At 37.2% G+C, this 27,463-nt stretch overlaps 1 protein-coding gene across 2 annotated transcripts in view; it reads right to left on the bottom strand.

Annotated features, from left to right (window-relative positions):
- Window positions 1-27,463, bottom strand: part of PKIB (cAMP-dependent protein kinase inhibitor beta) — a 105,203-nt gene that overhangs the window by 58,604 nt on the left and 19,136 nt on the right. Inside the window, exon 2 of one of the 2 annotated variants that reach the window (XM_024122577.3) lies at window positions 22,814-22,913. The exons of the other annotated variant lie outside the window; for it this stretch is intronic. The gene's annotated coding sequence lies outside the window, so the exon portion shown is untranslated. The remainder of the gene's footprint in view (window positions 1-22,813; window positions 22,914-27,463) is intronic. 2 annotated transcript variants of the gene reach the window in all.

Raw genomic sequence — 27,463 nt, forward strand, 5'->3', positions numbered from 1 at the left:
GAAAACACATGTATGGTTCTATTTACATAGAACGTCCAATACATACAAATTTATAGAGACTAAGTAGATTTGTGGTTTCCTACAGCTGGAGGGGGAGTGGTTTTCAGTGAATTGAGGAGTCACAGCTAATGGTTTTCAGGTTTCTCTTGTAGTTATGAAAATGATCTAAAGGTGACTGTGGTGACGGTGAATGAACACACTAGAAATCACTGAATTGTATACTTTAAATGGAAGACTTTTATGGTATGTGAATCATACGTCAATAAAGATTTGTTTAAAGTAAATTTACCACAAAACATTCTCAGAGGATGTTAATGTTCAGTGTGAATATCTGAAAGGGGATTAATGTACAGTATGCCAATCATGTTTATCCATAGAGCCATTTATTCCTAAAAGCATTCTGAAAAACACATTGATTATAGATCCCAACTTGAGCTTGTTTTCTTTTTTCTAAACACAGAATGTAGGATTAGGATGCCAGTTTGTTACATTTTACTTATCTTGTATATGTTCTATCTTTTGATTATTCTTCTAAAATAGTGAGAAATGTCTAAGTATGAATAGTCAATCTGCAAATATAAATGTTTTGTATATAGAAAGGTTTAGTAAATGGGTTTTTTAGATGAATGGTAATAATATTGAACGCAGGAATATGTCAATCACTGAGATTTTCTCTTTTATTTATAATTCAGTTCCAAATCTGCTTTCCTGAAGAAGTCACAAGTTTCCATATGAAAGCATGCTCTCTTTGGTCACAATAACTAACATACACAATCATCCTTTAGACTATAAAACGGCATGGGGAGGGTGTTGCCTCGTCTTATTCTGATCAAGAATATCTGTTTAGTGGAACAGGAACTTTCTAGTGTAAGTTACCATATGCTTATTTAATTCCAAGATATTCATGCCTTTTATGCTTTCCAGTGATTAGCATTCTAAACATAAAGTAAGCTCTTTTGGCCATGAAATCTAAACAAGGAGGATGCTACTGTGTCTACAGTTTAGTTTGTAAGAGAACAGCAGAATACAGAGCTACAGAATGCTAGAGTTGGCAGGAACCTTAGAGAAGAATATATTTAACTCTTTAATCTCAGTCCTCTAATTTCAGAACTGAGGCCCTATATACTGAGGTCCTGAATAAGTTGCCAAGATGAAGAATAGAGAAAGAATTAGAACCCAGGTCTGAATCCTCCCCAGTGTTTTTTTTTTTTTACATCATCTTGTCTTTCAATGCATAACGCAACATGGGTTTCTTTGCTCTTGACTATGTTGTCAACAACAATGAAAAATCCATACAAGTATGATAAACCCACCGTGTTTTAAGGGGCTTTCTTATGCATGCCAGAATCCTCTAGGTTCTGCTGTGTTCAGAAAACAACTGCAAATGATTCAGTGCTTAGCCTTCTCATTCATCCAGAAACGTGTTTGACATTTGTAAAAGCAAACTAAAGTAGATAATTAATTTTCATGCTCTTTCAGGACATTTTAATATCATGCAGCTCAGGATAAATGTTTTCACTTTTTATTTTCTTTTGTGCAGCTCTTTCTATTGTTGACTGTCATTCTCTGTGTCTCTTTTTATAAAAGGTTCTTGGTTCTTGTTTTTTTTACTTTTTTCCTTTGTGTCCTCTAAAGATAGCATGAGCACAATTCTCTCAGCTATTAGATTTTCAAATTACTTCATTTCTGCATTTACAAATTCCCCTCTTGCTACTTCATTAAGTCAATGCTATTCACATAGACAACATAACCCCAAAAAAGTTTGAGACTGAGAGTTTACCAAATTACAATTTTAAATGCTAGTTAAGAATATATCGCCTTTCAAACAGTGAAATTCTTGCTATGAGCCTTAAGGGTGACAGAATAGTATTCTCCTTTACTAAGTTAAAACTTACTCAGTGATTGTGTGGAAAAAATAAATCAAGTATCTATAAATGAATCACATAACAGCAAAATGGTCTTGCATAATGATTTCACACTTAGTTTGACATCAATAGATTCATCATTCACAATGTTTTTTAAAAGCATAATTAAATTTTGCATCATCTCTGAGGGAAAAAGTATGGTAAGGGCTGAATATCCCCGAGGCCAACAATTTTGAAACTATGTACTAACTCTATATCTAGAAAATTTTAAATACATTCAAGTATATTTTAGGTATGTATATAAAGACTTATTAATTTTGTTATGTAAATTAATAGAGTAAATAAAATTCTAATGAGAGGTAGAGATCGTCAAACTTTTCAAGAAAACAAATTATTTTAAAGTATTTAGAAGCATCCATTTTCGTGTAAATGATATGAAAATAAAATCATCTTTATTCACTTAAAAAGTCCATATGATTTCTATTTGGTAAAGTCTAGGTTTTGTTCCTTATGAAAAAAATTGCTTTGATTAAAAATATTAAATAATTCAAGCCTACTGTTTAATATTATAAAATGTTAGTTCCATTAGGCTATGATTCTGTTGTATTTAACACTATATCCCCAGTGTCTAGAAGAATGCCTGGCAAATAGTAAGTAGAATAGTAATAATAGTAATAAGAATTTGTCAAATGAATGCTAAATAAATGAATAGCTGTCACTGTTAATATAAAATCTAACATTACCAAGTGCTTCAAATGTGCCAGGAACTATGCTAAACTCTCTATTTTCTTGCTTTTCATTCTCAAACAGCCCTACTGGAGAAGAACCACTATCATCTCCATTTTATAGATGAGACTAAGTTCAGAGAGGCTAACTTAATACCCAAGGTTAAGGTTGCCCATTTAGAAAGTTTAGGGATTTAAACACAGTTCTCCCTAACTATAGAGCCTGAGCTTAATCTCTGTTCTATAGTAACAACAACAATACTAGCAATGAGATAATAATAATAAGAATAATAATACTGTTGAGCTATTCTTGTGTACCATGATTTTAAGCCTTCACATATGTTAACTCATCTAATCCTCACAACAATCTTATAAATCAGATACAACTCTCCCCAATTTACAGATGAGCACACAGAATATGTTTTTCTGGTTTCCCCTCAATTATTTCCAATTATTAGGCTTGCTTTTATTATGGCCCTCTTTGAGTAATAAGCCAAAGAAGAAAGGTATAGTTATGGTCTTCCCAAAAAACTTTGTCTTAAGTCCTGCTTTTGGTGGGACCCTGGACAAGGCATAAACATACAATAAAAATATCTTCTAAAAAAAAATCTTCTACTGAGAAACTGAAATATGCTAGGCAACTAACATGTATTATTATCAGAGTCCTCCTAAGATTCTCAAGACAGGTATGATTATCCTCATTTCTTTGATGAGAAAACAGGCTGGGAGAGACTGCCCAAGCCACAGGCTTGGTTAGTGCCAGGGTCAAGATTCAAACTCAGGTCTGAGTCCAACCCAAACACACTATCCAATTATTACTGGTACTTCTCATTTTCTGGGGATAAAGATTTTCCTAGAGCTTTGACAAACGAGAACTAACTCATTCTTGAACTCTCCCAAAAAGCAGCCTCTTCTCTACAAGCCTTACCACTGTGACTTCAATGACACATCAAAGCAATAAAGACAGAAGGGGCACATAGCACTGGGATTCTTTTCAATAGAGAACCCAGAATACTTCCTGGATAACAAAACCATTAATGGTTACCTAATTTGTTTTCACTCCTCCTTCTCATGGAATATAAACTCTTCCATTTGCCTTTAGTAATGTTAATGCCTTATAGTTTTACATTTTTCATGTTTTATCACATCCAAAGTCGATCAAATCCATTCCCAGGAATATCTCACTATTTCTTACAACTTCTCTGAGATAACAATACAGTCTTTGTCTGCTTTGTGATGCAGTACAGAGGCAAAGGCACAATTAAAACAAATGCTGAGAACTTCCCTATTGAAGAGACCATATTTCCTCCACGCTTTGCCTTCAGCGAACCCTGGTTCAGATTTAAGGTAAGAAGATGTAGCAGCCAGTGCTGGTCCAGAGTCAGATATGCTCTTGCCAAGAACACGAAGCCCTCCCCTGGCCTTAATTTAGGAAGAGTTCTGCACAGAAAGGGTCCTTAGTAGAACTAAGGAAAAGTCAAGCTTGAATTCCAACCTTGTTAAACTTCTACAGTGATGTGCAAATTACATCATAATGAGAGCAATAATTGTTAGCTTGAAAAAAAGGAAAAATGAGTGTATAAATGAATGAAGGCAATTAGTGAGAAGTTCAAAGTCAGACAACCGGTTTTATTGCACTTGAAGGGATAGTATTTAAGTCATAATCTTAAATCACCAGGCAACCTAAGCCAATACATTTCCTACTCTGTTTCAGAGTAATATGTAACTAAAACTTCTATATATCATTACTTTTCTGAATGTCAATTCGAATCTGACATCATTTAGTAAGGACCATTCAATTATTATAATTATATAGTAACTAGTCCAGTGCCCAAATGTGCAGGTGTTGTCAAGGCATAATATAAATGACTTCACCCAAACCACTTCTGCAAATATAAGTTATATTTAGTATTTCCTACTAATTATTCCAGAACTAGGACAAAACCAACCTATTCGAAAAACATTTAGACCTGCAAAAGATTAAAAATACATAATATTCCTAATTATTCCTAATTAACAAACCAAGGTTCCAGGCAGGTTTTTCTTTGAAATTTGCACGAAAGATTAGTAAATATAATTCTAATGTATATCTTAGTCAACATGATGTAAAGAACTTAATTCAGAGATTCAGGACAATAGCAGAGATTTAGAATTCGCGAGTATTTCTTTAAGGTTAGCATAGACACCACCACATATTCGATATTTGACAAAGCCCTTATCTTTAGTTATGTTCCTTAATTGCTCTAGCAAGAGCTGCATTGTTCATAGTGAAGCGGGGCTGAGAGAACTTTTACTGACTGTATGAGTACATGGAGATGTGGCTGAAAGCCAATGTTTAAGTGGAATTACTCCCTAATCTTTCAAAGCTAAGAAACACACAGCTGAAAAAGTACTCAATAAATATCAATAGAGTTCACTGGAAACATCAATGTGAGGAAGATCCCAAGCAGCTCTTCATTAACAACGATGAAAAAGGAAGCAGCATGCGGATATCTCCAAAACCAGAGACAGGCCAAACTGCTCTATAATCATTTACTCATAAATTCTCCTCATTACCAAGTCTACATATTACTCTCAAGACTAAAGCTAAATTAACCCCAAAATATCATTTTAAATCAGTCGTTGGTATCAATAAAAAGCGATTAATGAAACGAACATAAATCATGATACTAAATTAGGATGAATAGCTGCATTTTTGGTGTAAGCAATCACCAACATCTACTGCGAGCCGACTGAATAACCACTCTGAAAAAAACATGGACATTTCTGAGCATTTTGGTTATGTTCATGAGCGATCCAAATAAACAGCCAAGAGCAGCAATTTATTTGATTTTATTTTTAATAGTTTGCATCTGCTAAACTCAAACTCCCAATCCATCCCTCCCCCCTCCCCCTTGGCAACCACAGTCTGTTCTCTACATCTGTGAGTCTGTTTCTGTTTTGTAGATAAGTTCAGTTGTGTCATATTTTAGATTCCACATATAAGTGATATCATATGGTATTTGTCTTTCTCTTTCTGACTCAAGTTCTACTGAATAAAGGTTAAAGCCAAGAGCAACCAATTGAAAGTTTTGATTGTAACGCATTTAACAGTTATGTATTGAGCAACTAGAAGCTAGTAGGGGGTAACCTAAACAAGAAAGACAAGATGCTAAAAACAAAGGAGATTACAGAACATGTAAATAATCAAACCCATAATTTACAGTTTTGATGAGGGTTATGAAGGGGGAAAATAGGTTGTTAGGGAATAGTTAGAACTCAGGACAATCTAAATTAGATGGAGAGATAGCCTCTCTGAGAAGACGCAGATGGAACTGTACGTGGCAAATATACCAAGTGAGCCGTGGAGCAAATATAAGGATTACTGGTGACCTTGTCTTCATGGATACAGTGATTTACTTTCACCTACCTGCCACTTCTGCCTCTACACCCTCAGTACCACACCTACAATTCAGGAATGGCCTTGTCTCCCATCTCTTCTACTCCCAAGAGTCCCAACTCCTCCTTCAACCTCTTTGCCCTTTCAGCTCCCCCAGCTGGGCTTCACGCTGGCTGAATGCATGTGTAAAGCTGTAACTCCGTGGTCCTGCTGCACTATGATGTTAGAGTCAGAGGCGTGAGAACCAGCTAGGTGACACACACAGAGACAAATCTCAGCACAGATAAATCAGTTTGACTAAAAATCTTTTCCTGATGTTATAGGAGCTAGTCCTTACCACAATTGTTAGGCAAAATTTATTTTTCTCAAATTCAAGTACTATATTTAAAATCTATTTAAGTAAACAAAACTTTTATTTAATTCCCTATGAACTGATTCTTTCTAATTATTTATGCTTAAAGTCTTATTGTTCAGCTTACCTAAAACAAAAATGAGATTTATGCTGTTACTATTCTTTAAAAGAGTATTTAAAGTTTGACGATATCATGTCTACAACACAATATTATTTTATGTAAAAGATTCACCAGATCTGTTATTTAATGGAGATAAACATTACCCTAGTCAGACTCTGCTGGCATACGTAATAGCTCAATGACCAACTGTTTTTCATTATAAGCATTTGCATAGTGTAAACCAGAATATTCCTAGTTAGAAAGAAAAAAAAAATCTCTCCTAAGAATATTGTACATCCAGGAAAACAAAACTCATAATAACATGAAAAATGAATTACTAACAAGGTAGAAAAAATGCTATATTATAATAATACTATTGTCATTGAGCTCAAATTTTGCAATTTCAAGCACCTTCTTAAGTAAATTTCAAAGCCCTACAGCTGGACAGAACATAAATAATTCTTTCTTTTTCAGTGTTTTAAAGATAGAAGAATAAAATGTAAAATGACTGTTTTCCTATGAACTTCTTTATATAGGTTATCTAAGTTGCTTTTTTTAAATTAAGTTACTTTTGTTAGTACTATTAAGTGTATTCTCTCTAGCCATCTACATTTCTTTCCATAATATTCATCACAATTAGTAGCTATATGTTTGTATGTTTATTTATGTCTGTCTTCTCTACTAGACTGTTACCTCCATGAAGGCAGATACCATTTCTATTTTTGTTTCATATCCTCAGGCCCTACTAGGCTCTCAATATATTTTTACTGAATGAATGAATACTCATGATGATAGACTATATATATGGTACTTAAGTATAAGAATTAAAAATCCCTGGATAGAAGCTGAAATGCAGGAAGGAAAACATGAAGGCCAAAAATAATTTAAATTTTTAACTATATTAGCAGTATAATCAAAAAGTTGAACTGAGCTGAGCCATATTTTTCTTGTATGTGATACCAATAAATCCAAAGTGTTTAGAAGATATCAAAATTTCCCTTCCCAAAACTAACATTGTGAGAGGGTATGGAATTAAAAAGAAATAAAAAGATAGTGTAATATATTCCAACAGGTTATAAGTAAATCAATACAGAAAAATGTAACAAGTAAGGACTGGGAACAAGGCTTACATCTGACTTTAGAGTTTGAGGCTAGACTACCAAAATGTCGGTTACATTCTTGAAATCTACAATCGCACAACAATGCCAATTGGTATTTATGCTTCTCCTTAGCCTTGGTTCAAAACCCTGAACATAGTAGACTTTCAAGAAAAGCCTATTAATACAAACAATATACTAGAGGTAAATGGTAACTAGCATGGGTTTGCCCTTAGAATGTAAATTATGGAGCCACAGTTGAAGTACTGGAGGAAATGGCAGGAATGAGAACTCTCATCTCCACCCTAAGTGCTATTTTTGTATATAATTCTATGTTCAGGAAGTCGGGGGTGGGGAACAGCAAGAAAAATACATTTTAAGTGCCTACCCTCTACCATGCAGTTTTCCTACACATGATCTTATTCCAACATAATGCACTGAATTATCTGCACTTTCTTTATGAGGAAACCAAGGTTTAGAAAATGTTACTAACCTCTTAAGGTAGTAAGAACCCAAACCCTGGTCTAACTGACTCCAAAGCTCAACTTCTTTATACTACACCGCACTGCTGGAGCAGAATATCCGACGAGAGCTTGAGAAAGACTGGAGAGGAGACAGATGGAATTAGCTTGGCCTCAAGTCCTAAGATTATCTGGTCTAAAATCAGAGGTGATGAAAAAACAATAATTCAAAAAGAGTCATGTACCGCCATGTTCACTGCAGCTCTATTTACAATAACCAGGACATGGAAGCAACCAAAGTGTCCATCGACAGATGAATGGATAAAGAAGATGTGGCACATATATACAATGGAATATTACTCAGCCATAAAAAGAAACGAAACTGAGTTATTTGTAGTGAGGTGGATGGACCTGGAGTCTGTCATACAGAGTGAAGTAAGTCAGAAAGAGAAAAACAAATAACGTATGCTAACACATCGCATAGCACAGGGAGATCAGCTCGGTGCTTTGTGACCACCTAGAGGGGTGGGATAGGGAGGATGGGAGGGAGGGAGACACAAGAGGGAAGAGATGTGGGAACATATGTATATGTATAACTGATTCACTTTGTTATACAGCAGAAACTAACACACCATTGTAGAGCAATTATACTCCAATAAAGATGTTAAATAAAATAAAATAAAATAAAATCAGAAGTGATGTTCTGCTTATGACCAATGGAGACAGGGAAGAGGGAGGGGGTGGCTGATCACTTCCAGGAAGACACCCCCCCAATTCTTTTTTTTTCTTCAAACAATCCTTTCATTGAGTTTCCTTTAATTGTACTAAATAGAATGTGGGGCGTTAACACAGAGGAGAGAAGTACATGTTCTGGAATCAGATTTCTCCTCCTCCACTCTCCCCACCACCACTGTTCTGAATTATAAAGCACCAGGTAAACTGCCCCAGAGGTTTCTCACAAAAATCTCTGTCACAGCCATAGATTGCACCTGAAATCTTGTCAAAGCAATTAATATCTTGCCTCTTGGCCACTAGAGCATACATAAGAGAAGAAGATGGCCCAACACACACCATTATTCCAAATAAACAAGTCACACGAGCTTGGCTGAGGTTGTAGTCACCTGGAGCAATCACTCCAGGAAGCCCTGTCACCTTGTTATGTGATTAGCAACAAAATGTTCACTCAGCAATGTGCCCCTTTCCCTCAGCAGAGATATTTTAGTTACATGCCAAGCTAACTTTTTCTTAAAGTACATTTTAAAACAACATACTGAGAATGCTCAGCTATCCAGGGAACAGCTTTCTGAATTTTCAAATTCTAGAATTCTTAGTTGAACAAAACTAAATTCCGAACCTGTTAGCAGAATCAGTCCCTCAATAGGCAACAATGAATGAACACAATAGAAAAACTTACTGGTCCAGTCCCAAAGATCAAGGCTGACCCACTCTATTATGGATGTTTTAACAGTGTGTTAATTCAAAGATAATAACAGCCACAGACCACAAGTAAGATGATTTTGGGGAGGGTGAGAAAATCTGTTGAGAAAAAGCCACTACAGCTCTTTTTGCAAGAAAAATGAATCACATCTTGCCACCAAAGAGCATATTGTAGCTACAACACTTCATTCTATTTTTAAGGAAAAATAAATGACTAAAGAACAAACTATTATCTAGAGGTTTTTCAAGAAACCAAGTTTTAGAGCCTGTGCTTGGGTAATTAGCCGTAATCTTTGCGTATACATCCTTTACATCTGCCTATACGTGTGATGACTATAGGTTATCAAGAATAAAATTGGACTACTGGAACGGTCAGTTTTATGGGCCAACTTGGCTATAGTCCCCAGTTATTCAAGCAAACACTAATCTAGGAGGAACATCTATAATCAACTGATTTAAGTTAAGGAGATTATCCTCAATTAATCTTGTTGGGCCTGATCCAATCAATGGAAAGGCCAAAACAGAGTTTTTTCCGAGGAAGAAGAAATTCTACCTGTAGGCTACGGCTTCAGTTCCTGCCAGAGAGTTCCCAGCCTGCCAGCCTGACTTTTGGACTTGCCTAACCAGCCTCCATAATCACATAAACCATAATCATATAATCTCTTTCTTGGTTGGTTGCTCCAAACCGTGCTGTAGAAAAGGGAAAGAAAAGGGCACACTCAAGGCTTGAAATTCCTAGTTCAAGCTCTGTATAAATGACCCGAAAGTATCTATGTCTGCCCAGAAGGAAAAACCCTTATCTCCTGTAGCCGTAGGGTTGAGATTTCAAACCCAGAATTTCAAGCTGTAAATTGCTGAATTACAATACAAATTGAATTCCCAACCTTGCAAGAACATCATTATTAAAGTGAGGGCACTGACTGAGAAGGAATAGAATCTTGAAAATTGAAATACATACATCTGGGAAATCCCAGGGAAACTGAGGATTTCAAATCCCTAAATTCTGCTGAGTCATTTGCCAACAAAAGCCACTCTCCACCTCTGCGTGAAGCAGTTAACCCCTGCTTTGTCTGATGAACCTGTAATAGTCTCTCCTGAGGTATCTGCTTTGCAAGACACGGCTGATTCTCCTCAGGATTTATCCCTGCTACCCCTCTTTGCTTCTAGATTTATAAGTAGACTCATGTTCCAGCAGGCTTCAAAGGGTGAGTTACACAGTGTGACCCATGTGGAAGTGTGCTATGCACCAAAAGAAATGCATGATTTTTCCAATTTACTCCCCAGATAGAAATCTGGGGAATATGTGCATGAATGAATGGATATGAAGTGTGTTGGATAATTGTGGAAGGAACATAAAGTTAAATCAGAATGAATTTATTGATATGGGCTCACTAAACAGATTCTGGATTCAATGTTTTAGCTCAAGGGGCTAGAAAGGGGTCTAGCATTTTGTTTGGCTGGTTGAGACATGGGCTAACATTAAATGAAATCAAAATGCCAGAACTGACTGCCTTGGTATACTGTAGAATAAATGTTAAAATAGCTTTATCATGTAAAACCTGCTTACCTACCCCAGGAGGGTCCAAAGGACACACTTTGAACTATGACTGTTAGAAATACATGTGTGAGAAGAGCCCCAGCATCCCTGAAAAACTCTGGGGTCACTCTTTTCTGTAGGTCAGAAATTACAGTGGGAATTGCTGCCACTGAACTGGGATCCCTAAATACAGTAGGGAAAGTTGGGTGCCAGGGTGGCAGGGTCAAGTGGCAGCACTTAATCACCAAAGACAAATGTGGTTACTATAATGGACAGCAGAGCCAAAGCAGTAACCAGAATAGTCTGTCTTGCAGAGAGAGACCTATGGTTTGATCATGGTGTCCCTACAAAATAAACAGATGGGCAAGCTAATCAATGCTACTTGATCTGTATAAGCAGAAGATTTCTAGGACTACCGAACAGAGGTCTATCTTGAATCATCAAAACAGTGAAAATGTCTCCATCAATTCCTAGTCTTCACCTAGTTTACAGACCAAGAACCCCTTGAATGAAGGGGAGGCTAACTCCCCTTGAGAACCTGCTGTACTGCCAAACAATCATATTGTTGATCTTTCTCCTAGCCTTTTCCCTGTGAGTGCCAGTGGCAGATAGAGATGCCGTCTGGAGATCTGGCAGGCCCCTCCTGGTGAATCATAATGCAAACTCCGAGGCTTTTGTAACAAACCCCTATCTTCCTCTGCAGGCATCTACTCTCTTTCTGAGATTCTGGCTTGCTCCTGGGCCTAAGTAGAAAATGAATGTCTAATCATGGGCCACCAAATTACCATGACACCTGAGCTGCCCATCATGAACTGGCTGCTGTCTGATCCCCCAAAGCTATAAAGCTGGGAGTGCACAGCAGCACGCCAATATCAACGGCAAGAGGTACATATGAGGCTGAGCTCAAGCAGGCCCTGAGGCATAAGTAAATTACATGAGGAGGTTGTCCAAATGCCCATGGGCCCTACTCCTGCTACATTACCTATCCTCTACCAGTCCATACTTTTGCCTCATGGGGAGTTCCCTAAAACCCGTTGACTGAGGAATGGAAAATGTGGGCCTGGTTTACAAATGGTGCGTATGATATGGGGGCACCAACTGAAAGTGAACAGCTATTGCACGACCGCCCCTTTCTAATACATCTCTGAAGGACGATGGTGAAGGGAAATCCTCCCAGGGAACAGAACTGCTAGATGTTCCTATTGCTTGGAAGGAGAAATGGCCAGAGGTATAAAACTGTACTAACTCACAGGCTGTGGCCAATGGTTTGACTGGATGGTCAGTGATTTGGAAAGAAAATGATCAGAAAATTGATACAAAGAAATGTGGGGAAGAAGTATATGCCCTCTGAATGGGCAAAGAATCTGAAGATATTTATGTCCCATATGAATGCCCACCAAAGGGGGACCTCAGCAGATGAGGATTTTAATAGTCAAATAGACAGGATGACCTATTTTGTGGATCTGTGCCTCTTTTCCCAGACACTACTGTCATTGCCCAATGGGCTCATGAACAGTGACCATCACGGCAGAGGTAAAAATTATACACGGACTCAGCAACATGGAATTGCATTCACCAAGGCTAGCCTGGCTACAGCCACTGCTGAGTGCCCAGTCTTTCAGGAGCAAATACAACACTGAGTTCCCAATATGGCATCATTCCATGGGATGATCAGCCAGCTATCTGGTGGCAGGTTTATTTTACTGGACTGCTTCCATCATGGATAGGGTGGTGCTTTGTTCCTACTACAACAGACACTCTGGATATAGAGCTGCTTTCCCTGAAAGCAGTATTTCTACCAAAACTACCATCCGTGGATTTACAGAATGCCTCATCCACCGTCATGGTATTCCACACAGCATTGTTTCTGATCAAGGAGTTCACTTCACAGCAAATGAAGTTTGACAACGCTCATTCACTGGTATTACAATTTTCTCCATCATTCTGAAGCAGAAAGCATGATAGAACAGTGGAATGGCCTTTGAAGACTCAGTTACAGTGCCAGCGAGGTGGCAGTATGCGCCCAGGCTCTGGAAAGAGGCTATAAATACTATAAATCAGCATCCAATATGTGATACTCTGTCTCCCATAGCCAGGATTCATGGGTCCAGGAATCAAGGGGTGGGAATGGGAGTGACACCACTCAGTATTATCCCTAGCAATCCACTGGCAAAATTTTGCTTCCCGTCCCTGTGATCTTTTGTTTTGCTGGTCGAGAGGTCTTAGTTTCAAAGAGAAGAATGCTTCTACCAGGAGACACAACAACAATTCCATTGAACTGAGAGTAAAGACTGCCCCAGTCACTGTGGGCTTCTCAGGCCTCTGAATAAATAGGCAAAAATGGAGTTTCTATATTGGCTGGGGTGACTGATCCAGATTATCAAGGGACAACTGGGCTGTACTACACGATGGAGTAAGGAAGAGTATGTCTGTAATACAGGAGATCCCTAGGGCATCTCTTCTTACTACCAGGTTCTGTGACTAAGGTCAAAGAAAACCACAATTCAATTCACAAGTCAGTGAAAACCATAAAACAACAGCTAATGGCCCAGACCCTTTAGGAAGGAAGGTTTGGGTCACCCTGCCAGGCAAAGAACCATAATAAGCTGAGGTACCTGCTAGAGAGCAAAGGGAATATGGAATGTATGGCTTGGGTAGTAGAAGAAAGAAGTTATAAATACCAGCTATGACCATGTGACCAGTTCCAGAAATGAGGACTATTAAGTTATTCGTACCCTTCCTTTTTCGTTATGAATGTTTGTGTGTGTGTCTCAAATATGTGTCTCTTTCTTCCCTCTCAAGTGCTTGTCTTCTAATATAAGATATATTAATAATAGTGAACTTTATATCACAGTATTTTAAGTTACGAGATATCAGAAGAGTAAACCCCCAATGACCCTGCACCTCTTCTGGGGAAAGGGTTAGCATGATTTCAGTTACACACAGGATAGCTTTAATCATGTCAGGTGGAAGTATGATTTTGTTGTTTTCATTATTTTGAGATTAGGTATGATTTAAGGAAATGTGTATGGATGCCAAGTTGACAAGGAGTGGACTGTGAGGGTCAGTTTAAGCTGTGATCCCCAGTTATTCAATCAAACAGTGAATTAGGTATTGCTGTGAAGGAATTTTGTAGATGTGGTTAACATCTACAGTAAACTGATTTAAGTAAAGGAGATCATTCTCAAGAATGTGGGTGGGCCTGGTCCAATCATTTGAAAGGTCTTAAGAGCAGAACTGGTTTCCTGGAGGAAGAAGAAATACCACCTGTGGCATCAGCTCCTGCCCCAGAGTTTCCAGTCTGCCCTTCCTGCCTTAAGATTTCAGACTCTGCTAGGCAGCCTCCACAAATACTTAAGCCAATCCCTTTCAATAAGCCTTTTGATATATTTTTCCTGCTGGTTCCATTTATCTGGTGGAACTCTAATATAATTATGTTCAAATTATGAGGGCATATAAGTGTGGGACATATTAAAATGATTTTCACTAAAAAAAATTCCATTAAGAAAAGGAAAACTGGGCTTCCCTGGTGGTGCAGTGGTTGAGAGTCTGCCTGCCAATGCAGGGGACATGGGCTCGTGCCCCGGTCCGGGAGGATCCTACATGCCGCGGAGCAGCTGGGCCCGTGAGCCACGGCCGCGGAGCCTGTGCTCCGCAACAGGAGAGGCCACAACAGTGAGAGGTCCACGTACCGCACAAAAAAGGAAAACTTTTATCCATTGTGATTCCCAAAGGTGTACCAGAAATACAGTGTTTCTGTGAACATGGTAGAAACTGAGATATGAAACTAAAATCCAGTATAGTAGATAACCTGCCCCAAAGTCACACAGAAAGTCAGAATTTTAAGCTAGATTTCATGACAGCCAAGTTTATCTTGACCTTAATTACATCAATGAACTTTCATTTGATAAATGAATGCTTAGTTTCTCTACACAATATTCACCATTATAAAGAAAGTCTATTAGAAAGAACCATGGATTTTCTGTTGAAAATAGTATTTGGAAAAACAATGATGAAGGTTTGGAATTTCATAATAACCAAGTAAACATTTTTTTACAGGGGACATCAGCCTAAGATTTATTTCAAAATGTAAGGAACAGGAATGCTTGGATTTCATTTTATTTGAGGGTTTTTTCCTTTAATCACAAAGATGTCGGTAGGCTTAAAATCTAGATCAAAAGCAGAAAGCTGTTAAAACCTAAGACACGGGCAAAAGAGTCAAAATTCAATTTTCTCTCTTATTCCTTGGAGGTGGAGGTCCTGATTTCAGAAAGAGCACTCCCAAGTAACATAACTAGGCCTGAAATGACTTCTAGGGCAAGGGCCATCTAACACTCCATGTCATTATAAGGAAATTAATCTCAGCAACTTGCATGCCATTTTCTCCTCCATTTTAAGCAAAGCTCAGCCAGAAACAACCACTTACTTGCTAATCCTCTCATTTTATACTCTCTTCTCTGATACATGACTTCTTCCTCAGGATAAATCCAAGAAGAGTAGGAAATAACACCACCTCTATATTGTATGCTTCACTTAACCTAAGACCCATGTGAGCAGTTGCAACTGCACGAAATTCATCCTGATCTGAAAGTTACTGCAAACTTTACAAAAGAAAGAAAGAAAAAAAAGAGGCAAGGCTGATTACCTCAGAGTTGCCTCCTAATCTAATCTGTTAGCAATAAAGTAAAGCACAGTTTAGTAATCAGCACATCTGAGTTTTTCAATTTGCAAAAGACAGACACATGAATCTATACCAAGGACTATCAAAGTCAACATCTATAAAGACTGGCCTGGTTCCCTACTCCAGCATCCTTCCAGGCCACACAACCCCCCAAAATGAGGGTGCCGCAAGTCCCCTTTAACCTGTGGTCCCACATAACAAACGCTGTGCTCCAATGCCCTGGATAGTACCCTAGTCCCTCCAAAACAGGCCTCTGCACTAGTCTATCCAGTTTTCCCAGGGCCTGAATTTCATTCCGAAACCCCAGCCCCAACCCTGGGGCCATGCTATCTGTGAACAGACCTCTCTGTTTATCTGCCTGGATATCACCCGTTCGCAGACTCTGCGTCACCACCGCCCACCCACCTGCTGGGACACCATCTGCTGCACCTTGCCGTCAACTCGGACTCGACCCCCTGCCTATCAGGACAGCCTCCTTTTGCTGTCATCATTCTCTCTAGATGATAAGGCCACTAACTTAGCTGGACTTTCTCCCATGGGCTAAAACGAGTTCCAATTTCAGTGGCCTCTTTCACCCCGGTGGGTATGTCCTGTTTTTAAGAAACAAACTAATCTCTCTTTCTACCACCAAGCTCTTATTTTGACATTAGACTGCTCTATGCACTACAAAATATTTCAATTTTAACAAGTTTCAAGCTTAATTAAAAGAAACTGAGAACTGTTTAACAGAGTTATGGGCGTGTGATAAGCTTAAAAAGATAGAAGTCACGTACCAGCCTGTACCAAGGAAAACTGATAAACTGGAATTTTTTCAGTGACACTACAGAGGTGAAAAGTAATAATCAAATTCAGTTTTCCAAATAGCCTTTCATCCAATAGCACATTTAGAAAGACAGAAATTGAAAAATGAAATAAATTAACCCTTCAGAAGGTAAACAAAATGTCTACACAATACAAACACAAGTTCTAAGCCCAGTTATAGAGATTGTCTCAGTCAATACAACTATGAGATATATAGCTATTTTGGCTATATTTTTAAAAATTCTTTAGTTTTGCACATGTGCCTTAATTTAAAACAAACAACAACAACAAATCATTGCTGTTAGACCATATAGCCACTAATACTTTGCATAGAAACAATATTTTCACCAGCATCAGCTTAGTAAGTTAAAGGTGCATTGAAAACAAAGGCAAGAAACAGAAACTTAATGTAATCTTCAAACTGGAAATACTCATATAGAAATCAAACCCAATGAAGTCCAATCACAGTAAAGTTTTATTAAACAATCAGTCATATAGGCACTATTCTAAGTGCTTTATAAATATCCATTGATTTAATCTTCTTAATAACTTTATAAGAGAGGAACTATTGTCAGTTCCATTTTAGAGATGAGAACCTAATCTTCACACAGAGAGGGTAAGAAATTTACCAACTGATAAATGGCACAAGTTGGACTCAAATTGGGTAGTCAATGATTTGATCCACTGCACTGTGCCGTATCTCAGAATGACTTGCTAAGACTCATGCAGCTGGATGGGGGCAAAATAAGGTCCAGAATAGAGATTTGACTTCCAACATTCAGTGCTCTTTCCACCAATTCTTCCATGTCATTTAAGTATTCAGCTAGTGCCAGAAAAACTATGAAATGTCATGTGATGGACTAATAAATAGCCACATGCAAAACAGCCAAAGAAAAATTATAAAGTACTGTTGAAATTACAACTTGATGTGATGTGATTAAGCTATGGTATGCATTTAAATACCAAAAGCAAACTTTAGAGACTAACATATGGCATAATTTTAAGAAAAGTGGATTAAGTGGCCCCTTAGCAGTCAGCTCACAAAGTTGAGCCATGTTCCACATGACATACAAATAGCATATAACCACCAACCAAACTAAACCAAAGAGGAGCCATCACAGATAGGCGATGTGGATATGACCTTGAGGGACACTGTCCTTTTAGCCACCTTGCAGCAACCATGCCCACACATGAAAAGGTTACACAATGAACACTTTAATAATAATTGCAGCTAAAATGTTCATGATGTCCTCCAGCAATCTGAAGATACACCACTTGAGACAAATAACAAAAATTAGCTAATGTGCAACTTTTGGACAATGACTTCATTTTCTCAGTAATGATATCCTTGACCTTTTACGGTTGTGTTTAGAAACAGCCAAAAGCACTACACTTCCTTTCCAATGGATTCTTATTTTTTGTGACTATAGTTACAATGTCTATGCTATTTACATGGTAGGATAATAGGTTGACATTAAACTAATCAAAAGTATTTTGTTTTCTCAAGCATTTGTAAATTAGGATTTTACAGACTGAACTTATTTGTAAGATAATCAAATTACCATAATTTTTAAAGAACATAATCAGATGAAACTTGATACTTTTCACATGATAAATCTTCACTTTCAATGTATTGGGTTGGCCAAAGAGTTTGTTTGGGTTTTTCTGTAAGATCTTATGGAAAAACACGAATGAACTTTTTGGCCAAGCCTATATCACTTAACTTCTACAGACTACTTTAGCAATCAAATATTTTTGCCAGCAGATAGTCAAGAAGACTGGTTTTATGTATCTTATAAATGTATAAAATATATTGGAAAAACAAAAACAAATTTGATATGAGTAAAACTTTAAAAATATTTGCAAGCCTTTCAATCCTAGGAGTTGTATTAGTTTAAAAGTTTAAAGTAAATAATGAAATGATGAATTATTTGTCCTAACTCCATGTAGGATAAATGATATAATTGCAAGACCACCTCACTATGAAGAACAACTGATACTGGGTCTGGTTAAGGAAATTGCAGACCGCAGACCTAAGCTGGCACTAAAAACCCCTGCTTAATTAGTGAGTCAGTTCTCTGTCTTCTGTAAAATCTTGGCACACCCAAACCTTGCAGAAACAGCCATGTCACATTCATTAACTAGCCAGCTGTTAACAGGACAAGTATAGGGCAAAGGTTAGCTGACAAGCAAATGGAAGAGATGACTTCTGATCACCAGTGAAAACTGATTTACCTGGCCACATTCTGCTACCTAGTGGGACAGATGGGACAGGATACTTTATCCAGTGGAAAGAGGTGATAATTATATTTACCTGGGCAAGGAGAGAGCAATCATAAGAAAAAAAATTGATGGATTAAAGCTAGACTGTAACCAGCCATTCTGACGGCAGGATACCAGGCAATTTGGCCCTAGGAATCCATTATCTTACTTCTCTACATCTTTATTAAACATAAGAAACACCATGATGAAAAGAACAATGAACTGGAAGCATTCTACATATATCTTATCCCATGCAATTGTTTGATTCTGAGATTGGGGCTGGTATTTCGAGGACTGTCACTAACAAGCTGTGGGGCCCAGAAAGTCATTACTCCTCCTGCAGCCTTGTTTTCTTCATATGCAGGCTAATCCTCCATTCTGGTCTGCCTACTTTATTTACATTGTCCTCACTTCCCCTCTGGCTTAGCTTTTGTCATTTTCAAAAAGTCCCGGTGTTGACAATATATAAAGACATAAATGAGAATAACGTTTTCTCCTAAATCATCCAACAATAACATCCTGTCATCCACAGGACCAATTTCGGAGTAAGGAAGGCCACTAAACGTGAATAGTAAATGTCTTAACAAAAAACCCCCACAAGGGGCTTCCCTGGTGGCGCAGTGGTTGGGAGTCCACTTGCCCAAGAAGGGGACAAGGGTTCGTGCCCCGGCCCGGGAGGATCCCACATGCCACAGAGCGGCTGGGCCCGTGAGCCATGGCCGCTGGGCCTGCGCGTCCAGAGCCTGTGCTTCGCAACGTGAGAGGCCACAACAGTGATTTTGTAAATTTAAAAAACACAAACCAGGATTAAATATTGGAATGGCTGCATAAATATGTGGGTAAAAGTATAAAATGGACGGGAACAATACACACTAATTCATAGATGCTTCTGAAAGGAGACTTAACTAATTGTGCCATTTTATTTCTTTAAAACGGAAGACTAAGCAAATATTATAAAATGAAATGTGTTAATTCTGAGAGGTGGGAGTTGATTTTATTCTTTGTTCTTCTTAGCATTGTTTAAACGTCTCAATATATAAATTATACTAATAAAACATAGAACATGGATTACTAAAACTCTGAGAGTTAAGTGTAAAGCTGGTGGGCCTGACTCCTTAGAGCCCCTCATTGTATTGTCTTCAAGGGAGCCCTTCCCACATCAACGATCTCAATAACAGATCCAAGAACATTTTATCTTCAGAGATGAGTTAATCACCAACTCCCCATCCGCAGCCCCTCATCATTTCATGTATGAATTCCTTGTGCTACTTTCCTTCCTAGTGGTACCAAGCTTCTGGAACCATCTCAAGTACCAGAGGTAGCCTGTTATAATTTCAGACAGCCATTCCTTTAATTAAATAAAAATATGTCTTTCTCTGATTCCCATCCACTCAACGTAGTTTTGCCTTCTCAATCATACAGATGATATTCCTCATATAATTGAAGAAAGTTAGCATGTCATCCCTGAGGACCTTCCCAAAGCATTAAACGTCAGCCACTCTTGATGTGACCCTCTTTGGGTCTCTTCATGGTCCTCTAGTCAATTTTTCTCTATATCTCTAGATCCTGCAGTTTACAAACCCCGGGGGAATCTCAAAGTATCCTCAGCTCTGCATCCTCAGTGCTCACAACTGGCACAGAGTAAATGGGGCAAGTGCTCAATAAATAATGAAGGAATGAGAAAATGAGTTTTGATTTATACACATTTATCTTTTGTATGACTACTTAACTGAAGTCTCTTATTCTAATAGTTCTCCAGTTGATTTTCTTGGGATTTTTAGTAAATTCATACACACACACACACACATACACACACACACACACACACACACGTGTGTGTGTGTATATATATATATATATATATATATATATATATATACTTTTTTAAGGAAAAAAGATGTCATCTCTTTTCTAATAATTGTAAACTTTGAGAGACAGCATATGATAGGATTTAAAATTAAAGATTCATGAGTTAAGCCACTTGAGTGCTTATTCATCTCTACCACTTATTAGCTGTGTGACCTTGGCCAAGTTACTTAGCTTCTCTGGGCCTCAACTTCCTCATTTGTAAAATGAGAATTATAGTAGTCAATATTCCCTAGGATTGTTATGAAGATTAAATGAATTAATATTTGTAAAGTATTTAGAACAGTTTCTAGTATATATATTAAGAAATTTTAAAACGTTAGTCATTTAAAAAATTTTATTGCATTGGCTAGAATTTATAGAATGATGTTAACTATAAGTGATGAAATAGGGCATGTAGTAAGCGTCTAAGGTTTTTCTGTTTTTTCTGCTTTTTCACAATTTAAAAATATCTCTCTATACCTAAATTACTATGTTCTATATATGCATGTTCTCAAAAGAAATATAGTTACATTTTATCAAATGTCATTTGAAATCTATTAGGAGGTAAAAATAGCAGTTTTATCCTTTAGTCTATGACTATGAAATTATAATAAATTTCTCAATATTGAACCACGTGTACATTTCTAGAATAAACACGATTTTCTTGTATTATTCTATTTTGTTGATTTCTATATTCCTGTATTTAGTATTTCAGTGAATTTTTGTGATTTTATTTTCTGTGCTACTTTTTTTAGTGTTTTTAATTTTTTTGTTTTTTCGTTAAATGTTTTTTTAGTTAAGTGCTTTTCATTAAATGAATCAGAAAAATGTTTCATCTGTTTGTAAAGTTCGTAGAGTATGGGATAATATGTTCCTTAAAAATGTATATTTTCAACCATCGATTATAAATACCTGACGCAAACATGATCCTTTGCTCATCTAAACACAGTATTTTAGCTCCTGCCAAATCTCTCTATCCAAACTGCTCAAGGACATAGGCTTAAGCATCAGACAATATCTGGCTCAAATCCTAATTTCACCACCCACTAGCTAAATGTGTACACTTGGCAAGGTACACTTTTGTCACAGGGAATAACTATGCCTTCCTTACTTTTCCCACATAGTTATCGTGAGGATTACATGAGATTATGTTTATAAAGCACTATCCACTCCACTCACATTAAAGACTCAATTATTTTATGTTAGCCTTAATTTTCTTTAAATACAAAATTAATGTTTACAAATGTACTTGCTGTTTTCTCTTAGTATGGAGATTTCAATTGTTTATATAGAAATATAAATGCTTTTTGATACAATTTTTCATGACATTAGTTCATAATAAAAGGTAGATTTCAATTAAAACATGTTATTCTCCACTGACACAAACTTAAAAAGTTGACAAGAAAGTAGTAAAATGCTCAGATAACACAAGAAAATGAACCCACTGCCATTGTCTAAATGAAATCGCAATGGGTTAATAGGAAAACTGTACTGGTTTTCAGAAAACCAGGCAATGAGCCTAAACCAAATGTAACGCCTTCCACTCTTTCCTGTTCCCTTGGAGCTTTGTTCTCATGGGAATCCAAGAGTGGGAGGAGGCTTCCCGCAGGCTGAGGTTTACTCCACGGTCTCTGATCTGCCATCTTCACTGCAACACGGGAGCAAATCTCTCACTCCGGGGAAAACACAGCCCTGAGGGATTGGAGGAGCCTCAAATATATCAGCAGCACACAGAAAACTGTTTCTCAAAAAAGCATTGGAGATTTATGTCCACCAGTCAGTGACATCAAGACTATTTACTTGTATGTATTGATAATAAAGCTGTCACCATGGTCTCTAAGGAGATCAGTATTAGGAGAGTAGTAAGTTTATAGGATCTGATCGGTAATACTATAAGTTTTTCTTCTGTTTTAAAGGATATAAATTTAAAACATTATTTTGGTGGGCTATCTGCCTCTGTTGAGAACAATTTAAATAAGCTCAGCTAAGAATGTCAATATCAAACCAAGCTCAGTCTCTTGTACTCATCACTGGCCCCTGGCAGACACAGGATGGAAATGTGTAGCTCAAGTTCTCAGCATGCATGCTATTAATTTGACATGCACAATAGACTCTATCAAGCGTCCATTTAACCATATTGATCTGTTTTTTTAAAATAAAGACCTCCTACTTTACACCTTTTCCTTGCTGTCCTCTGGCTTTATAACAGCAAAGATATTTTCAGGGACACCCTCAATAGCAGGATTGATGGATCAAAAGTGTACCCACCTCTATCTTTTCTGCCCCCTGTGTGGCCTCAATAACTTGATAGTTTCCAGCTCCCCCCAGATTTCTCTTGATTGAGTGCTTTTTCAGTATACCATGACCCCTGAAGGAAACAAAGGGAAAAAAAGATGTATTAAGATAAACATCCTCGTTCCTTGTCTCTTTCATGGGAAAGAACAAATGGTTCCTTGAGCAACAATATCCAATTTAATGACAAAATGACACATAATTTTAAAACAACTTTCATTGTTATTTTTTCATTCCTCATCCTGATTTCTTTTATACATCTCTGATTTATAACAGGAGCAGGATAAATTTCCTTGAGTAAGCAGCTCAGTAGTCTCATAAATGAGTGTGTTTCTTCTTATTATTTTGTTCCCTTTTCAAACCCACCAATTGTATTCTGATCAATCTTTCTTGTGTTTTGCCCCAAGACGGTGTAACATAGGCAGTCAGAGACATATCTACTAAATAGTAAAGTTAACAGTATAGCAAAATATATTTTTTTCTTCAGCATTTCAACTTTCCACTGAAAATAGTTTCACTAGCTGAGTGACAGCCTTTCTCAGATGTGTAACTTTAAAAGCCATAAATCCCTGCTTCTGAATTTCAATGCCAAGGAGCAAGGACATTATTTTCCTCAATTATATGATACGGAGATTGGAACTCTGGAAGAGAAAATCCACCCAGTAAAACCTGGCCCACACATAATGCCTCAGCATCAAAAGGTTAACTTGAAATTTTGCTATGAATAGGCATCTGATGCACTTGCATGGTTTTCCTGTTCCTGTTTTAGATATTTCTATATCAAAAGCCCCCATTTTAAAACTAATAATATAGAAACCAACTGAGTTATTTTCATTTCCATATATACTCCTGAAGAGGTGGCTACAACCGATCGCTGGATAAACCAGGCTCCCTTTAACTCAGGCAGTCTACATATTTGAGCAGACACATAACAAATGCTTAGCTGTCCTAGATGAGACAGCCATGCTTCTTTCCTGTTATGGAAATCATCTGTTCCTTTTTCTATAAAGTGTGAAGCCAGGAATGTCAATATTCCTATGCTTGTATGTGCTAACTTTACTAGGGTAATTCAGAGGAGCAGAGAGTCTAGTGCTGTTTGCTGTTTTCTTCTCTCCTTTCTAATAAACCACCAAATTCTGTCTATTCCAGGCTCAAAATTGTCCTTGAACTCACTCTTCCTTCCAATTCCATTCCCACAGGCACCATCTAATTCCACCCTCCTCACCCACACCTGCCTCCATCCCATCAATTCTTACAGAGATTATGACATCTCTCACTAGTCTCCCTGGTTTGAGAAACGCCCCTTCCAGTCCATATTCCACAGCCCACCACTCACGTTGGGATAATAACTGAACTTGTGATTGGTATAAAACCCAGGAATTATACGTGGTAGAAGTATTTCACCATGATTCTCAAAAAAAGTCTTTTTCTCCAAATGCCAACAGCATCATGTTAGCCATCTTTCAAGTTCATCTGTAAATAATTTCATTACTCTTCTTTCCTCTGCTTCCCACATTTCCTTATAGCTTACAAGTAAGCCAGTAAAAGGAAGTCCTCAGGGCTTGTAACACAGAGGGAGAACCACTGAACTCAGTTCTAGTTCCAGCTCATCCCTGTATCAGCTGTTGACTTTGAGGAATCATCTTTTTTGTAGGTAAATGACAGAGCCTTGCTTATCAAATGGGATGGAAATATTTACCCTGCTTATCTCTCCACGTTGTTTTGGGAATCAAGAAAGATAACATACAATAAAATACACATATACAATGTTATTTTATTAATCTCCCTGAAGTACTACAAAAGCAAAAGATGTGTTTCTTGTGTTTAACACTAGATTCAGTTTGGGGGTCCTAGAAAGGTAGCTGTGATCACACTCCCAAGACTTACAGCTTCCTTTTGGGATTGTGATGGTCTAAAGAGTTTTGTTTTGGCTTCCAAAGGAAAAATAAAATACCAAAGGAATCATACTCTAACATATTTGGATTCCCAAGACATACTGAAATCGAAAAGAGGAAGAAAAGGAAAAGGGACTCAAAACAATAACAAATCTTAATTGGCTGAAACTGCCATTTAATTAAAATAACTCAACTGTCACTTATGGCACAAATGTTAATACAATCTCTTTAAAACCCAGCTGAATCCTCCAGATACCACTGGACACTTTGCAATAGGAAATACATGCCCATTCCCTATCATTGTATTGTAGGTTTTGAATTGGAGAATGTATAATGTGTACAATAGGATGAGTTCATTTTGCTTCTAAAGAGGAAATAAAAAATATCAACCTGAATATCATTTCACATATAAGCAGCACTGTAGCCTCCATTTAAGTAGGTTTTATTTTAGACTAAAAAAAACACCAAAGGCATATATTTGAACTCATGCATCTAAACAGACCAATGAAAGTGTAGAAATTAAGTGCAGAAGGGGAAGCACAGAATGGTGGAATAAAGTCCACAGCTGTGCTTTCTTAAAATCCGGTGAGAGGAATGTTAATCAAAGTCCACAAAGTTTAAATTTTCCTTTGAACTGCATAGGTATAATCAAGTAAAGAAACACAACACTCACTGAAGTATAATTTTTTTATTTGAAATTACTGTCCCATATTAAGAAGGTAAGTTTGTTCATTCATTCATCCAGATATTCAAAAACCAATACTTACTGATTAGACTTTGTACAAGATGTGATAAAATGTGCTGGTTTGAACCCCTTGGCCACATGGGGCTAGCAACAAATACCAAAAGAATTGCACAAATGGGCCATATTAAAAACTTCCTGTTTCTTCCACCCAGAATGCATATCATCTCCCTGTGCTCTCACTAGTAGGCTCTGGGCCATCCTTAAAAGCCCAACTCAAAGGTTGCTGCTTTTGTAAAGCTCTTTGGAACTGCACAAGTTTGGTATGAGTCATAACCCCTGCCCCTAAATCACGTTGTTCATAATTCTCTGATGCACTTATCACGGTTGACTTCACATGACAGCTCTGTGCGTGTCAGTCTCCCCTAGCAGGCTGTGAATATCTTGAATGGCAATTTTTTATTCATCCATCTACAGCACTTGGCACAATATATTGTAGGTACTCAATTAGTGATTATTGAATGGAAAATTCATACATCTTTACTTGCATGAGCAAAGGTATAGCATAACTTTAAAATGAAGAGTTGCAAATATTTTACACTTATTCTTGCTACATGTAGTTCTAAAAAGATGAATTTATACCATGAACTTATACCTTTGTGAAAATATGGAAAATTCATGTATTTATAAAAGTGGTCACAACCAAATTAGCATTATTCTCCTCAAATTCCTTTATTTACTTATTCTTAAGTTTTCCTCTTCTGACCCTTAGATTAGTATCCTCGATTTTTTCCTACTTGATTGATTTCTATATGCTTGATTTCTATAATTGTGATAGTTTTTATACTAACCTACTAACCAGATCCTTGGCAACTGCTACATTTTCAAAAGCTTTAATAGCTATTGTATGTATGTAAAATTGCAAATAACCTGTTTTATCCATTTCATTATTCAGCAAATATTATTACCTACCATGTGGTAGATGCCACAGAGAAAACAAAGACCCTGTTTCAGGAGACAGAGGGTTACAGCTAGAGCAGGTGATAAGAAATATACACAAATGACCAAAATCAGAAATCTATCTAAGTGCCATATCTCTAATTTATCTAAAATGATTAATTTACAAAAAAAGTTTGAATGAAGCCTCAGTAGCTGAAGAAGGAATTAAGAGGAACTGATGAAAATGACTAAGAATCAGAAATACAATCATGTTTCAGATTCATTTAATACTAATAGTTAAACATCCTGTCTGTCTCCTAAGATTCAAGTCAATACCATAACCATAGGCAAAGTAAAATCTGGTTTTCTTGTTTTTTGATATTGAGCTGCATGAGCTGCTTGCGAATTTTGGAGATTAATCCTTTGTCAGTTGCTTCATTTGCAAATATTTTCTCCCATTCTGAGGGTTGTCTTTTCATCTTGTTTATGGTTTCCTTTGCTGTGCAAAAGCTTTTAAGTTGCGTTAGGTCCCATTTGTTTTTGTTTTTATTTCCATTTCTCTAGGAGGTGGGTCAAAAAAGAATCTTTCTGTGATTATGTCACAGAGTGTTCTGCCTATGTTTTCCTCTAAGAGTTTGATAGCGTCTGCCCTTACATTTAGGTCTTTAATCCATTTTGAGTTTATTTTTGTGTATGGTGTTAGGGAGTGTTCTAATTTCATCCTTTTACATGTAGCTGTCCAGTTTTCCCAGCACCACTTATTGAAGAGGCTGTCTTTTCCCCACTGTATATTTTTGCCTCCTTTATCAAAGATAAGGTGACCATATGTGTGTGGGTTTATCTCTGGGCTTTCTATCCTGTTCCATTGATCTATATTTCTGTTTTTGTGCCAGTACCATACTGTCTTGATGACTGTAGCTTTGTAGTATAGTCTGAAGTCCGGGAGCCTGATTATTCCAGCTCTGTTTTTCTTTGTCAAGATTGCTTTGGCTATTCGGGGACTTTTGTGTTTCCATACAAATTGTGAAATTTTTTGTTCTAGTTCTGTGAAAAATGCCAGTGGTAGTTTGATAGGGATTGCATTGAATCTGTAGATTGCTTTAGGTAGTA

This window comes from Physeter macrocephalus, chromosome 10 (assembly GCF_002837175.3).
Source record: "Physeter macrocephalus isolate SW-GA chromosome 10, ASM283717v5, whole genome shotgun sequence".
NCBI classification, from domain to species: domain Eukaryota; kingdom Metazoa; phylum Chordata; class Mammalia; order Artiodactyla; family Physeteridae; genus Physeter; species Physeter macrocephalus.